At 37.7% G+C, this 8602-nt stretch overlaps 1 protein-coding gene across 5 annotated transcripts in view; it reads right to left on the bottom strand.

Annotated features, from left to right (window-relative positions):
* Window positions 1-8602, bottom strand: part of SLC25A12 (solute carrier family 25 member 12) — a 206594-nt gene that overhangs the window by 53881 nt on the left and 144111 nt on the right. The window lies entirely within an intron of this gene.

Genomic DNA, 8602 nt, shown 5'->3' with positions numbered 1-8602 from the left:
AAAGAGAGCAAGAGAGAGCGAGAGAGAGCGAGCACATTCAAGTGGGGAGAGGCAGAGAGACAGGGAGACAGAATCCGAAGCAGGCTCCAGGCTCTGAGCTGTCAGAACAGAGCCCCACATGGGACTCAAACTCACAAACTGTGAGATCATGACCTGAGCTGAAGTTGGGACACTTAACCAACAGAGCCACCCAGGCACCCCACCCCTTGCTAAACATTTAAAAATTTGTTTAATGTTTATTTATTTTTGAGACAGCAAGAGAGACAGAGAGACAGAACACAAGCAGGGGAGAGGCAGAGAGAGAGGGAGACACAGAATCTGAAGCAGGCTCCAGGCTCTGAGCTATCAGCCCAGAGCTCGACACAGGGCTTGAACCCACAGACTGCGAGATCATGACCTGAGCCAAAGTCAGATGCTTAACCAACTGAGCCTCCCAAGTGCCCCGCTAAGCATTTTTTATCATGAAAGGATAATGAATTTTTCCAAATGCTTTTTCTGTATCTGTATCTACTGAGATATGATTTTTATTCTTCATTTTGTTAATGTGATGTGTCACATTTAATGATTTGCATATGCTAAACCATCCTTGCATTCCAGGAATAAATCCCATTTGATCATGGTACATGATCCTTGTAATGTACTATTAAATTCAGTTTACTAATATTTCGTTGAGGCTATTTGCAGCTACCTTCCTCAGGAACACTGACCTGTAATTTCCTTTTCTTGCAGTGTCCTTGTCTGGCTTTGGTATTAGGATTAATACTGGTCTTGTAAAATGAATCTGGAAAAAATGTACCCTACTCTTGTACTTTTTGGATAAATTTGAGAAAGATTGGTATTAACTCTTCTTTAGTTGTTTGGTAGTATTCACCAGGGAAGCCATCTGGTCCTATACTTTTCTCTGTTGGGAGATTTTTAATTACTGATTCAATCTCCTTACTAGTAATTGGTCTGTTTAAATTTTTTATTTCTTCATGATTCAGAATTGGTAGATTGGGTATGTTTCTAGGAATTTATCCATTTCTTCTAGGTTACCTCATTTGTTGGTATATAAATGTTCACAGAAGTTTCTTATGATCCTTAGTATTTCTCTTATTAATTGTAATGTGTCTTTCATTTCTATGTGTTTTTTCTCAGTCTAGGTAAAGATCTGTCAATTTTGTATATCTTAAAAAAAACCAGCTCTTAGTTTTATTAATATTTTCTGTTATCTCCCTAGACATTATATTTCATTTATTTCTGCTGTAACTTTTGTTATTTTCTTCCTTCTGCTGACTTTATCCTTAGTTTATTCTTCTTCTAGTTCCTTGAGGTGTAAAGATAGTTTGAGATCTTTTTTTTTTTTTTTTTTTTTTTTTTAATGTACGTGTTTATCATTAGAAACTTCTCTCTCAGAACTGCTTTTGCTGTATCCCATACATTTTGGTATGTTGTGTTTTCATTTCAGTTTGTCTCAAGATATTTTTTTTTAATGTTCCTTTTATTCTATGATCCATTAATTATTCGGGAGCGTGTTATATAATCTCCACATATTTGCGAATTCTGTCTCCTTCTACTTTCATCATTCTCCCTTACTCACTCCATCTTCCTATCACCTCAGCTCCAACCCTATCATCCTTCAAATGAAGCAGGAATTTTAGGTCTTTATTTCAACCTTAAAATATGATTGAAAGTATTCCCCCACAGAAAGGATGTTCCTAAGCAGCATCAGAAACAGACATAGGTCCTCTCCTTATCTTATATGTTTTCCCTTACTCACTACTTTTTCCCTCCTTCTCTATGTCTTTGTTACACCTTTGTCTTCTCCCATGTATGTCTTCGTTTTTCAGAAATATCCAGTGGCAGCCATGGACATGACGAAGCCTCATTAATGACACTCAATACTGAAGAAAATGTGAACTTTTATATTAATAAGACAGAGCAGAATCCTCACTGCAAGAGTAATACTGGAAGAACAGATTTTCTATTTTCTATTAGGTCAGCAATCAGAGGGCTCCTATGTATCTTTTAAAGATACATAGTTAGGGGCGCCTGGGTGGCTTGGTTGGTTAAGCGTCCGACTTCGGCTCAGGTCATGATCTCATGGTCCGTGAGTTCGAGCCCCGCGTCGGGCTCTGTGCTGACAGCTCAGAGCCTGGAGCCTGTTTCAGATTCTGTGTCTCCCTCTCTCTCTGCCCCTCCCCCATTCATGCTCTGTCTCTCTCTGTCTCAAAAATAAATAAACGTTAAAAAAAAAAAAAAAAAGATACATAAAGTTGCAGATAAAACTATATACAGTGTTTGGGATTGGCTTCCAAATGATCCAGGAGGGAGCACAGTGGAGAGTACAGACAAAACAAGATGGGCCAACAGTTAATAACTGTTGAAGCTGGTTGATGGGTACATGGAAGTTCATTACACTATTCTATTTTTAAATATAATTGAAATCCTTAAAAATAAAAAGTTTAAAAAATTAAAATCAATGACTTCAAAATGAGAAGCAAACAAAGGGGGAAAAAAGCCCATATCTAAAGCTCTCAGTTTATGTAGTACAGTTAGTATATCAGGGTAGAATTAGATATTGTAAAATACATTCAGACAATGCAAGACAACCAATGAGAAGAACAAACCATCTTTGGAGAAATCTTAAAAAATACTAGTCGAAAGAACATTTCTTTTTTAAATAATCATCTCTCAAATATACAATATTTTCAACTTTTCAAGTGTGAGCATTTTCCAATGACAGTCAGGTGGGCACTAACAGTACAAGTGTTAGAACAAGCACTGGGTTCTACAAATAACCACACGTAGTACTCGCTTCGGCAACATGTATACTAAAATAACCACACCTAAAGGATACAGTTTTCAAACTGTGATCACGCTCATGAAGTAAAACAATACCCCAGGGTTATAAAAGATAAAATACATAAAAATACTCTAAAAAGATGCTTTATCTAAAAAAGATAAAGATACTGTACTAAATAAAAAAATTAGTCTGCTTCCAGATTTCAAGTGTGGATAGGGGAACTGAGGGAAAGGATGAAAAAAGGAAGCTACGCTAAAGCTAAAGATCTCAGACACCTGGAAATGCATTTCATCTAACTAGAGATGAAAACTGCCGCGCTTCAGAAACTGTGGCTTTGAATGAGAATGAACTAGTACATGTAATTCTGCAGTCTTCCAAAACTTCACTCGTCACTAAAAATCACAGTAAAGGAACTAAAAGCAAAACAGAAACTCAAGGACAAAGAGAACAGAAAAGAAGATAGCAACTACGTTTTTTAAGATTGTAGAGCAGAAAGGCAAGCGACAACTGACTTAGCAGAGTCAAGAAAACTAAACACGGAGGGACATCTGGGTGGCTCAGTGAGTTGAGCATCTGACTCTGGATTTCAGCTCAGGTCATGATCTCACAATTTGCGGGTTTGAGCCCCATATCCGGCTCTGCACTGACAGTGTGGGGGCCTGTGTGGGATTCTCTCTCTCCTGTCTCTCTGCCCGTCCCCTGCTTGTACATACTCTCTCTCAAAATCAAAAATAAAAAATAAAGCATTAAAAAAAAAAGAAATAAAAGAAAACTAGACATTGGAAAAGCCAAAAAGCTATGCAACGTACATTACAGGACCCCTTAAAAACTCCGGAACTGGCTACACGAGCACTCTTACAAGTGACAGTGAAGGTGGAGCTACAAACAGGAAGCTCAGATGGAAGCCTGTTTAAAACTCACTTAGTCACCTGCACTACTTCACTGTAGCCAGGATTCTGGCCTTTCCCAGCCCTGGTAGAGGACTAGAGACTCACTGCCTAGAGAATTTAATAGAGGATCTGGACTAGGGGAGACCAGGTACAGTGGGAAAGAGGTAATAAAATCAAAGCCCATCTCCACACTGTAAGTTGAGACCTCTAACCCTCTTGAATTATTCAGCAACCATAATGTCAATAGCCAGATCTAATATTCTAGATGATTCTTCTCTGGGCCCCCAGTGCAAAAGAAAGACCTGAACATACAGACATTAAAGGGTCCCCAATATGACAGCCGAGCCAGCAAACTTTATAATAAGGTTTAGAATTAATAAGTAATACCATGAACCCAAAGTTCCCAATAAGCCTCAATCTTAAATATGAGCAGAGGACCAATGACTGTAAGAAAAGCCACTAACAAAAAAACAAAAACCCAAACAGAGAAAAAGAAAGAAAATTGAAGAAAACAGACAATTCACAGGAAGAAAAAAATCACCTATCTTTAATATATTTGGAGAAGTGAGAGAAAATAGTACACCTATAGAAAAAGAACAATATGTTATTTTTTAAAAATGAATATTCAGAAAACGAAAAAGAACTGAAAATTTTAAATGTAACAAAAATTAAAAACTTACTAAAAGTTCAGGCGGAAAGTGGGAGAGAAAACTAAATCATACATTTAATATATTTACTAGTTCCATAAAGAAAGAAAATAGAAGTAAATAAAAAAAAAGTAATGAGAATATTTTCAAGAATTGAGGGACAAAAGTTTTCAAATTCAGAGAGCCCACTAAATGCCCAGCACCAAGGAATATCATCATGAAATTTCAAAACACTGAAGAAAAGGAAAAAAAATCTGACTCTCCAGAATGGGAAAAAAAAAAAAAAAGTCAAAACAGAATCAAGAATGAGAATGGGGGCGCCTGCATGGCTCATTCAGTTAAGTGTCTGACTCTTGATTTAGGCTCAGGTCATGATCTCACAATTTCCACGAATTCGAGCCTCGCATTAGGCCCTGCTTTGGCCCACTTCCAACTCCATGCTGACGACACCAAGCCTGCTTCGGATTCTCTCTCTGTCCCTCCCTAGCTCGCGTGGAGATGCAGGTGAGTTCTCTCCCTCTCTCCCTTTCTCTCAAAATAAACTTAAAAAAAAAAAAAAAACAAACCAAGAATGAGAATGGCATTGGACTTCTCAGTGGCAATACCAGAAGAAAGAAAACAAAAAAGAAATGTTTTCAAAATTAGGAGGGAACTAATTTCTACTAGAATTCTAAACCTAGCCATACTAAGTATAAATAGAACAGAGGTTTTCAGGTATGAAAAGTCTCACAAAAAATTACTATACTTTCCTCAAGAAGCCACTACAGGAACTATTCCACCAAAAAGAGGAACTACACTATAATAAAGAGATGGAATCCAGTAAGCAGAAGATTCAACACAAAAGATAAACAAATGCATTCCCCAGTACGAAGCTGAGGGGGATTACAGACCGACAGCTATGCAAAAAGTACAAAGTCCAGCCTCCAACCATGAAGCAGGTCAGAAAGTTCCAGGAAAATGGTGCAGGGGCTATGAGAAACAGTCTGGCAATTCCTCAAAAAATTAAACATAAAATTATCATATGACTCAGCAATTTTATATCTAGAGATGTACTCAAAAGATTTGAAAACAGCTATTCAAACAAATACTTGTACACCAACGTTCGTGATAACCAAAAGGTAAGAACACCCAAATAGTAGGCTCCATTAACTAATGAATGGATAGACAAAAAACAGTATATCCATACAATGGAATATTACTCAGCCATAAAAAGGAATAAGGTACTAATACATGCTACAACTTGGATAATCCTTGAAAACATTATGCTAAGTAAAAAAAAAAAGAAGAAGAAAAAATAAAGCCATACACAAAAAGTCATGCTGTATAATTCCATTAATAGTAGTCCTCCCTTACCTGTGGGGTGTATGTTCTCGGAACCCCAAGTGAATGCCTGATACTGCACATAGAACCAAACCCTACATATGATGTTTTTTTCCTATACATGCATAAAATAAAGTTTAATTCCTAAATTGGACACAGTAAGAGATTATCACTAAAATAATAGAAAAATTATAATATATTGCAATAAAAGTTATGTGAACATGGTCTCTTTCTCTCTTGTCCTCTTAAAATATCCTACTGTGCTGTACTCACCTTCCTTCCTGTGATGATGTGAGATGATAAAATATCTAAGTGATAAGATGAAGTGACATTGTGACTTCATTGTGGCATTGTGACATAGTAGTAGGCTACCACTGACCTTCTAACGGTACGTCAGAAGGAGGATTATCTCCTTCTGGACCACGGTTGACCATGGATCCACTGAAACTGTAAAAAGCAAAACTGTAAATAATGGGGGGACTACTGTACATGAACTATCCAGAATAGGTAAATCCATAGAGTCAGAGCTGTTTGGTGGTCACCAGGGGCTGAGGAGAAACAGGAATGGGGAGTGACTGCTTAATGAGTAAACAATTTTTTTTTTTGGAGTAATAAAAATGTTTTGGAATTAAACAAAGATAGCGGTTGCCCAGCACTGAACTGTACTAAATGCCACTTAAATTATGCACTTTTATGTGGTTAAGTTTATGTTAAGTGAATTTTATCTCCATTTCTTAAGAAAGAAAGCTCTTAGCTCCAAGAAGATGAAATTGATAGAGTACATAATATTTTGTAAACACATTAAAATGAAATGTTAATAAGTGAGGCAAAATTTAAGAATGAATTAGCATTAATACATAGAAAACTAAACAAATAAGAAAAACTAGAAATGCTAAGAAAAGTAATCATTTTAGTCAAACACAGTATTTTTTTTTTTTTTTTTTTTGATTTATTTTTGGGACAGAGAGAGACAGAGCATGAACGGGGGAGGGGCAGAGAGAGAGGGAGACACAGAATCGGAAACAGGCTCCAGGCTCCGAGCCATCAGCCCAGAGCCTGACGCGGGGCTCGAACTCACGGACCGCAAGATCGTGACCTGGCTGAAGTCGGGCGCTTAACCGACTGCGCCACCCAGGCGCCCCACAGTATTTTTTTTTAAGTTTATTTATTTATTTATTTAGAGAGAGAGAGAGTGCTCAAGCAGGGGAGGGGCAGAGAGACGGGGAGACAGAGAAGCCCAAGCAGGCTCCCCACTGCCAGTGCAGAGCCCAATGCAGGGCTTAATCTCATGAACCATGAGATCCTGAACTGAGCTGAAACCAAAAGTTGGACGTGTAACCAACTGAGCCACTCAGGTGCCTCTATTTTTATTTTTATTTTTTATTTTTTGAAAGAGCAAATTAGCGAGTGGAGGAAAGAGGCAGAGGGGGAGAGACAATCTTAAGCAGGCTCCATGCTCAGTGCAGAGCCTGATCCCACAATCCTGGAATAGTGACCTGAGATGACATCAAAAGTCACACACTTAACCGACTGAGCCACACAGGCACCCCAGTCATCCATAGTATTTACAAAATTATAGTAATTCAGATATGAATTATATGGTGATGGAGACAGAAAATGTCTGTGGGAGAGAGAAAGAGATGAAAGAACCAGCTCCTGATCTTCCACAGTTCAAATTCAATGAAAAATACGAAAAAGTGAAGAATTTAAAAGTAGAGTACAGAACTACAAAAGACCCCATACTGTCAAGGCAATCTTGAGAAGGAAGAATAAAGCTGGAGGTCCAGATTTCAAGATAAATTACAAAGCTGTAGTAATCAAAACAGTATGGTACTGGAACAAAAACACACATAGATCAATGGACCAGAATAGACAGCCCGGAATTAAACCCACAATCATATGGTCAATTAATCTGTAACAAAGCAGGAAAGAGTACACAATGAGAAAAAGACAGTCTCTTCTACAAACGGTGCTGGGAAAACTGGACAAAACTATGCAAAAGAATGACACTGGACCACTGTCTTAACCATACACAAAAATAAACTCCAAATGGATTAAAGACTTAAATGTAAGATCTGAAACCATAAAACTCCTAGAAGAAAACACAGGCAATAATCTCTCTGATATTGGCCTTAGCAACATTTTTCTCAATAGGTCTCCTGAAGCAAAGGAAACAAAAACAAAAGTAAACTATAGGGACTACACCAAAATAAAAAGCTTTTGCACAGTAAAGGAGACCATCAACAAAATGAAAAGACAATGTACTGAATGAGAGAAGATATTTGCAAATCACACATCCAATAAAGAGTTAATATCCAAAATACGTGAAAAACTTCTACAACACCAAAAAACAATGATTAAAAAACAGAGGAGCTGAACAGACATTTCTCCAAAGAACACATACAGATAGCCAACAGACACATGACAAGATGTTCACCATCACTAATCAAGGAAATGCAAATCAAAACCACAATATCACCTCACATCTGTCAGAATTAGTATTAAAAACATAAGAAATAACAAGTGTTGTTGAGGATGTGGAGAAAACGGAACCCTCATGCACTGTTGGTGGGAATGTAAACTGGTACAACCTCTCAGAAAACAGTATGGAGTTTCCTCCAAGTAATTAAATATAGAAACACCATCCAATCCAATAATTCCACTACTGGGTATTTACCCAAAGAAAATGAACAATAATTTGAAAAGATATAAGCATCCTTATGTTTATTGCAGCATTTTAAAAAAAGTTTTTATTTATTTGAGAGACAGAATGCTCACACAAGCCGGGGAGGGGCAGAGAGACGGGGAGAGAGAGAATCCCAAGCAGGCTCCACGCAGTCAGCATGGAGCCCAGCTTGGGACTCTAACCCATGAACCGTGAGATCACGACCTGAGCAGAAATAAAGAGTCACACACTTAACCAACTGAGCTACTCAGGTGCCCCTATTGCAGCATTATTA

Source organism: Panthera pardus, unplaced genomic scaffold, assembly GCF_024362965.1.
Source record: "Panthera pardus isolate Hobbes unplaced genomic scaffold, ASM2436296v1 HiC_scaffold_10, whole genome shotgun sequence".
In the NCBI taxonomy this organism is placed as follows: domain Eukaryota; kingdom Metazoa; phylum Chordata; class Mammalia; order Carnivora; family Felidae; genus Panthera; species Panthera pardus.
Note: the sequence above shows the minus strand (reverse complement) of the source record. Positions and strands in the feature narration are given on the sequence as shown.